The sequence below is a fragment of the Trachemys scripta genome, chromosome 2 (assembly GCF_013100865.1).
Source record: "Trachemys scripta elegans isolate TJP31775 chromosome 2, CAS_Tse_1.0, whole genome shotgun sequence".
Taxonomy (NCBI): Eukaryota; Metazoa; Chordata; order Testudines; family Emydidae; genus Trachemys; species Trachemys scripta.
This window is the reverse complement of record NC_048299.1, coordinates 182926598-182935857: the sequence shown is the minus strand read 5'-3', so window position 1 is coordinate 182935857 and position 9260 is coordinate 182926598.

Below are 9260 nucleotides of genomic sequence, written 5' to 3'. Positions count from 1 at the left end.
TTTAGCTAATGATATCTTTAGACACCGGTTTTTGTTTTGCATAGATGTGTTTGTTTTCTGTTAGAGAAAGGAAATTTGTTATTCTGAAAACCCAAAACAAAACAAAAAGCTTGAAATAAGCATGCAGAGATGCATTCAGCCATGACAGTGCCCGGTTATTACGGGTTGTATTTATACGTTTTCAAACATAAAGTCTCAAACACAGATACATTTAGTGAGTGAGATTCTAACCCCAGCTCTGGCCTCTTTATGCTAGGTAAAAGGGGCTCTGAAAGCTCTGGATCTGGCCAGAGAAACTGTACAGAAAACAAGAGTGGAACTGATATAGACAGCTGTAGGCTGTGTTCTGAGAACAAATGTTGTCATTGAGAGGGATGTGTCCAGGGCAGTTAGGACACAGGAGTAAAGCTTCCCAAGCATGGGGATTTTCAGTGGTTGCAGGCAGCAGAGCTGCCGATTAGCAATCCACAGGAGGGTGCGTAAATTTGAGCAGCTCTCAGAGCACAGAGCTAAGAGCACAGCACTCTCCACAGCAGTCCATAATCTTGTCCCACTTTGCCCCACTCCTCCTTGGACGAGAGTTGTGGTGCTGTGCTTTCAAAAGATACTGTATGGAATCTTACCCAGTGTTTCTGACCAGCACACATGGTACCCTGAAAATGCAGTCAGTCTGAAGTCCTCTCTTCAGTTGTGCAGCACATGTACCTGAACTAACATTTGTTATCATTTACTTGCTTAGTAATTCATAATGTTCAGGCATAGAATGCAGAAAGAACCACTAAGTTCTCTTTAGGGGAAGGCTAGGATGTACAGTTCAAGCACTGGAGGTTGTGGCACAGTAATTCTGTCCCTTGGGAACATTTCACGTTTAGTTTGAAACTTGTTCATCAAAGTACTTTTTCCCTGAATGGCATTTCTTGTTAAAAGGGTTTGAATAACACCATCCCGAGGGCTGTCTTCTTGGATAATGTAAAGAAAGGGGGTGGTACAGTTTAGCAGGGGGACTGTGTGTTTGTTCTGTGCAGCAAAGAGCTGCTGTATGCTTTTCTATGGAATACAGATAACATCTACCACATAAGGTACATAGATTTAGCATCTTCCAGTATTAAAAAATCTCTGCCGACCTAGCCCAGCTCAAACCCATTAGACTCGAGGCCAGGAACATCTGGGTTTTAGTCCCAGTTCTGAGACTGACTTCTTCTGTGGCCTTTGGAAAGTCACTTAGTTTATCTGTTTCACATGCTCCATCTATAAAGTGAAATCTTATAAATCAATCAAAATCAGACCTTATGTTCAGACATGCTATTAAGCACTTGATTTCTTATAACAAGAGACAGTTTCCTAATTATAGTTGTTCATATTAGAATTAAGACCTGGGGTGAAATCCTGGTTCCATTGAAGTCAATGGAAAAGCTCACTTTGACTTCAGAGGGGTCAGACTTTTACCCCTGAAACTTAACAAAACTGTTCCTTGACTGTTAGTATGTACATGACTCAGTCAAACACCTTCACTAACTTGGTCCCCAAATGAGATCTGTTCATTCTAATATGTACATTTGCACTTAACAAAAGTGCAGTCTTGTGAGGGAAGAAGGATTGCTAATAAACTACATTGAGACTCGGGAGGTCTGAGTTCAGTTTCCCAGAATTGCCACAGACTTCCTTTGTGACCTTGTGTAAGTCTTTCTGTGCTTCAGTTTATCTTTCAGTAAAATGGAGATGATTATACTTCCTTACCACACAGGAGTTTTGTGAGGATGTGTTCATTAATGATTGTGAGGTGCTCCGCTATTATGGTGATGAGGGCCATATACTTTGAGTAAATACAAAAGTGTTTTCAGTTGTTTTTGAAAAAAGCTACAAAATTACTGTTCCTTATTTTATTATTTGTTAAAGGTGACATTTTGCAGTGGTGTACACTGGGTTTTGTTTCCACTTAACTCTGTTATATTGTGAAATAGAATCTGCCTTTTAGAAACATTAAAATATCTTCAGTATCGTTTTCTGATATTATAAGCTGCCAGGTAATGTAGATTTTAGTTAGAAACCACTGTACAATGCCTAATTCAAAGTGACACAGGTAACAGGTGGTGTTCCTGCTTTGAGGACAGAAGTTGGATTTTGCAAGGCTGCAGTAGAATAATTTGGGCATGTGATTCAAATATTGATTGGGCCTCTCTATGCTGAAAGATGAAACCACTCTACTAACTTCATTGGTGTTACGCTGGTGTAACTGAGAACAAAATATGGCCATGTGTCTGTGATAGAAATAGGAGAGGGTGATGACTGTGAAGCCCATACATGACTGTGCTGGAAGATAAATGAATTCCCATTGTCAACTGTCTCTCATTAAAAAGGACATCTCTTGCTATATTACTAATTTGTACAGCAGTGAAAATGTGTGCATCATTTATAAAACCCAGAGTGAAACACATTTTTTGCACATTTTCCTCCATAACATAGAGGTTTACCATCCTCTCTCTAGCTTACTATTGTATTGTATTTTCCTTGATAGTGCTAAATCATGAAACTGTACTTACAAGAAATGTTACTGAAAATAGTGTTTAGTTCCCCATTATACAAATTTCCAACTCTTTCTCATTGTCCATCTTTGTCCTATATTTGGTTCAAGGCACAATGGGTTGTATTTATGTAAAAATCGATAATTAATAAAAATCACTTCATACCATAAGTTAGCAACTGTACAATATTGCCTAGATACAAAGTAAACACATGTTTTTACTACCCACAGTAACTAAATCCTTTCTACTCATTAAAAATAGAGCTTATAATACCTAACGGCTTCTTATCAGTTTTTCTACCCATTATACCATACAGTTAAATGACAACTGCACTGAAGGTAGAAAATCCAGCTCCGTTTAAAATCAGAAACAACTAAATAATTTCCTGTCTGGGAAAATACGCTATAGGAATTCACCATTCCCATTTGTGCATCATAGAACTCTTAAAGCATATCGTTTTGACCCTCTTGGTTCTTTCGACTCTCTCAAAAGGATATTAACATTTTGATTTGTTATCAAAAAGATACTTTCAATTTAACGTGGAAGTCTGAGATATTTTCTGAGGGATCTGTTTATACTTTAATGTGAGGAAAGAAATTTCAATATCAACAGGTCAGGTGACTTCCTCTCTACTTAGAAACCATGCAGATTTTTTTTCTCAAAACCTGCACCACAGGGTAAAATTTATAAGTTACCTGTAAAATTGAAGAGCACACCCAAGGACACGCGTTGTATTATGTTAACAATTTGCGCTTGTCTCTATGTGTATATAATTCCTTCGTGCTGCCATTATCCCAGTATAGCTAAGCAACGCATGTAATGAGTCCTCTTTTTAAGCAGTCATCATAAGCAACATCATCACGGTAGGTCCTGATGTAAGAACTGATTGAGCAATTTATTTTTGTTTTTGTTAAAAAAATTAGTTTTAGCAATTTGTGCAACATTTTCCAAAATGTATCCGTTAGAAGAGTTCACTGAGCAGCGAAGGATGGAAAAACATTAGTATGAACTAGAGCAAGAGTTACTATTTTATGGGAAGTTGGACTGTATGTTTCTCTGTGTTTGTAGGAATGGCTAGCATAATACTAATGTTTATTAGTAATAATACAAATGATAGATCACTCTGCAGATGACACTGGCTCATTATGAACAGTGAGACCTTCAAAGGGAGCCCTGTAGTTAAGTGATCTACATTCATTATCCCAAAGTAGATACTTGGAGTGAAATCATGGCTCCATTGAGATCAATGGAAGTTTCACCATTTACTTCTGCTGGGCCAGGATTTCACCTTTAACCACCTGAGCTTACCTGACTTGCTAATAGGAAGTTGAGGTCCCATCTGTAGTCGGCAAAGCTGACACATTACAGGATCTGATTATAACACAATAATGACAAACAGTTAAAAGTGTGGCTCGGCCTTGCAGCATAGATGGGACTGAACCACACCTTAGCTATTCCCAAATCATACTAAAGATGTGCAAAGTCCAAGTTATGCTTTCGAGACAGCGAGAACACCTATTACATGGGTTCCTCCGAATTAAGTCAATTTTAGTTACTATAAGGTTTCTTTGTGTGATAAGAAATACTTCAGTTCAACTCTGCTTCACCTGACATGAAGACTACATTCTCTTAGGGATTAAAAGGATGTCTAAAAGGTGCCATTAGGTGACAGCCACAGAGCATCCAACCATTAACACATGGGCTACCGGAGAAGCAACTGCCTTGTGTTCCTTTGTGGATGGGTTAGGACAGGGCAGTGATGTAGTCAATGACTCAATGCCACCCTAACCACTCCCCAGCGCCCCCTTTACTGCTCCTCAGCACCCTCTCTGGATTGCCGTGGAGAGAGCTGAAACGTGACATTGCTCTGTGGGGCAGAGTGAGTGTGAAGTTCCCCTGCATGGCACCTCTGCTGCCTCCCTACTCTGCTCAGTGGTACTCTGGTGATTTCCCTGAGTTTGGGGCTTTCAGCATCTGTACAGGTGGTAGTCACACTGTATTTTAATATTTTAAAAATCTATTAAGTAGTGTATTACGTGTATAGTATTTTAAAATAATCCAATCCCATCTCTAGAACCATACTCCACATATTTTAGAATGTATCTCAAAGCCCCTATGGGAAACCCCTGTAGAATTTAATGAGGATTGAAGCCATGGGGGTTCTATAATCATTCAATGGGGTTCTATAGAAATTACTTTGATCACCTGTAAAATTCAATGGAGAATAGTATCCTTCCTCTAGGGCCTTTTTTTAACCATCCTATAGAATCCTATAGCTGTAAGAGTATAGGGTGGGATTCCCAGGGGAAACTTTGGCTGAGTATTGTAATGCCTAACATTTAAGGGGCCCCTCTACCTAGTGGAATTCACAGCTCTGAGTTAGGCTCCCTACAGTATGCATGGGGAGACTTAGGCTCCTGATGATGATGGGATTTACTAAAGTCAGCATATTGAGCAGTGTGCTGAGCCTAAGCTAGTCAATAGGAAATGCTGAAGACAAGGTTGTTGCCCAACACCCTCCCCCACAAAAGACCTTGGACACCTAACTCCAGCCCACAGTTAGGCTCCTCCCTCCACTCAGAATTCAGGCAAAATTCTCATTGATTTCAGTGAGGCCAGAATTTCTCTCTAGGATTTTAAAAGTCTTCTTCTAAACATTATGTTGCACTTCTCATCCTAGGTATTAAGCTTTCTTGGGGATGTTTTGATATAAAATTCCTCGAAGACACAGGAGCTGGGTTCCTTCTGGGTCCTATACACCAAAGTATTCAAAATGGTTTTAATAGCAATGCAAGCCATTTTCTGAAAAATTAGGTTTAGAGTTATCCCTTCCTTATATGTCTATAAGTCACAACATAATACAAATTAGAGATGGAAAAGACCTGCACATTAGGTTATCCAATCTGTTCCCTTGCTGGTACAGGATTTATCCCCATGATATTATAAACAAATGTGATTTTAGTTCCAGATTAGACAAAAAATGATGATTACATAAAAACCAAGTGAATATTTAATTATTCCCTAGATGGTGTCACTACAGGGCAGAGGTAAGAGTGTTTAGATTTCTTTTGCATTAAATGTTGGTTCAGAATTTATAAATCTCGGTTTGGGGATAATTACAATATCCAGATTATGTATTTAACCCTAAATGGCTGATTTTAATGTAATTTGTCTGGGAATTCATTTCTAGAGCTTTGTACAATTTAGTTTTAAATGTCTCTTTTCCTTAGAAGACACTTTTCCATAGTCTTAAACAACTGAGTTTCAGGCAGTTTTTTATGAATGAAAATACATATAGGTAGATGTGTATATATACTATATTTTCCTCAGATTTTATTCCATTTAAACAAATTGATGACTCCATATTCTCCTAACCATCACACTACCATATAGTAAAAATTCTTACATTGTTAACTATATAATCCTGCCTAAACCTGCTATTTCACAATGCAGCTTTCTTGCCCTATATCCTCACATTCTGTCCCTAAAGAGATAACAGTTGCACATCTGCAGCTTAATTCATCTACCTTTTGTCTTCTTGTGTTTACTATGTATACAACTCATCTCAAAGAGAACTAAATAGGATTTCACATTTATAATTAGAACTAATGCACTCAATTGTCATACTTTGGCCAAGAGTAAATATGATTGCCAGAAAGCATGATTGACCGTTCTCTCAATAAATCTGCCACCAGACATACCTGGTATGTCATAGGATCATACTTGTATCTTTAGAAATGTTTAGGCGGGGAACAGTCTTTATTTAAACTAACAAAAATGAAGGACTAGTAGGGCAAGAACAGAATATGCCTATATAAGGGTGGCAACTGATTCCCCCTGCTTACCCTCCTTGCCACATTAGCAGCTCAAGCTTCTAGCAATTCAGCAGTTGAGCCTGTATCTAACTCGGAGCCTAGCAAACACTAGTTTCTCAGTACCACACCCTGGGCTAGATTGTACTTGAGAGCCATTGGCCCCCATTGGAAGAGCTTCTGACTCCTTAGGAGCATTTGGCATGTCCTGTTCCTTACCCCGCAATGTATCTGGCCAGCTCTGCTGATCAGGCATATGGGTGCAGGAAAGTGCGTTCTTCTCCATGATACCAACCCTTAACTTACACCTCCTTTTCTATGTGATAATAGAGCCCAGAAATATATCACCTCCCTATGGGTCTGCTGCAAATAAGCTGTTGAATAGCCTCATGGGATATAATCAGTGGCCATGTGGGTTCTGCTTAGAGCAAGCAGCTATCTCTGCAGGGAAAGCTGTTATCTCCACTCTGAAACCTCCCTTTTCTGTGGATCCCAAAGATACAAGGGTTGGGAGAGTATGTGGCATCCATAACCTGTGATACCCTACCATAGTTCCCTCCTGCCAGAGGAAACTGTGCAGTGAAATCTTTGCAAGGTGAGTTTCATGGAGTTTCTCTTCCCACCCTTATCCCCCTCTTGTGTGTTTTTTCTGTGGGTTGATCTGGCCTGCAGGGCATTTGCCTTTTTTTAACTTGTCAGCCACCTCTCTTGATTCCTATGAATATAGCCTCATAATTCCAAGATTCCCTGTTGTTTATTACATGCTGAATAACTCATGGCTCTATGAAAACAACAAGGAGTCTGGTGGCACCTTAAAGACTAACAGATTTATTTGGGCATAAGCTTTCATGGGTAAAAACCTCACTTGTATATTTAAATATGTAGTAGGCACATTTTCAAATTTGCAACATGAAACAAATGCAGCAGACAGCTCCACAGATTACATGGGGAAACAGCTGGTGGTGAACAGACCATGATTGTGAAAGTGGATGTTCTTTTTAAAGTTTCTTTATCTGCAAAAACCACAAGACGTACAGTAAGGGACAGGGACTTCCCTAACATACTTCTTTTTTTTCTTTCAGAGTCCCATCCTTCTTTCCTTCCTTCCTTCCTTCCACCACAGCCTGTTGGGTGGGGGGGAAGGGGAACATTTATTCTAACTGAATTTTTCTGGGCTATTATGATTGTCTTCCCAGGTTACATAATTGAAAGGTACAAAAATAAAAATGAACTGTGCAGGGCGGAGGAATTAAAAGAACTGAAAAGTTACCTAAATGATTTTAGACAGTCCAGTGAGGAGTTTGGCTTTCAGTACTGTAGAGATTAATATTGGTATTGGGGGCTAATTAAAGGAGGAAAAGCCTGTCTCCTTCATTTCTTGTTTCAAATCTGTCCCAGGGTAATAGTGACTGTCTCGGTTCAGTTCCTAGTGGACAACTGTCCATGTCACAAAAGGCACCATTGCAGTTGTCAATAGTTGGCAGGCTCAACAGAGAAGCCAAGGATTGAATGGGTATGGAGATTAAACTCCTCTCCTACCTCTAATTCCAGTCCTTTCAAGTTGCAGTTGAGGAACATCGCTTGGGAAAACAGCACAGCTGTTGGCACTGCTGAACACGCCCTGTGGATAAACATAGCATTTCTCAGGTATACATTAGTGTCACATGTTGAAATACATTAACTCACAAAGCCCAGCGTTCCCAAAGTTGGGTGCCTAGATCTATGAAGTCAATAGGAGTTGTGAGTACTTGGCTTCTCAGGCTCTGAAAATTGACCAAATGCCATATGTTTTGGTCCCTAAATATGGATTGAGGTGCCTAACTTTAAGTATCCAACATGGAAAATGTGGCCTAAATGGCTTGCTGGGTGCACTGTGATCTAGTGAAACAAGCAAGGTGTTGGAGACAGAAGACCTATGTCCATATCATACCATCATGAGCTCCTCATTTATTTCACTGGGCACTTCTGCTCAATAACTTATGTGAAAATATTGTCCCTAATTCCATACACTGGCGTAGGAACTCATTTAACATCTATGAGCCTCAATTTTCCCTACTGTAAAATGGAAATAATATTTACCTACCTCTTACAGGTATTGCAAGATCTAACTAAATAAAATATGCAGAGTGCCAACAATATATATACTATGGTCCACTTTTAAGAACTTCAATACCCAAAGCTACATGCCTAAACAATAATGTAGGTGCCTAACTAATAGTGTTTATTAGCGGTGCCGAGCATCCATGGTCACCATTTATTCAAACAGGAACTACAAGAGTTCATCACCTTTCTAAACCAGGCCACTTTTATTTAGGTGGCTAAATTAATGCACTCAGCTTTGAGAATTTTGACCTGTGTACAGTTTTATTAAAAAACTGATTCATGACAAAGGTTGTTAGGATTTTCTGGTTCAGGCCCTCTAGACTGTGAGAGAGAGAGTGGGAATTTTTAATAAAGTTTTGGGTCACTATTGTGTATGCCTCAGTTTCCCCTATAATCTGCATGGTTAACTAGGTAGGGGGAAAAGATTGTTTACTCTTTGAAGAGACCCAGAGATCCAGGTGTGGCTGTCACCTAGCTGTCTGGGGGCTGGGATCAAACAATTGCCTGGACATTGGGTACCTAGCAACTAACGAATAGGGGCCCTCACCCTCTCTCCAGGAAGCCAGCCAGTTATGACCAGCTGGAGAACAAAGGATGAAGGGAGGTGGCCAGGTGATCATGTTTGCCCAGGAACAAGAACAAAAGACTGAGAAGGTGCATGGGGGCTAGTTACATGTGGGCTTCTGGAAGCAGGACACACTCTGCAGGACTGGGACTCAAGGGGGGTCAGAGATGACCTAGATGGACTATGCTGTAACTGTCTGTTCTCTGTGATAACCAAGGGCTTTCTATGCTGTGTTACAGACATCTTTAATAAACCCTT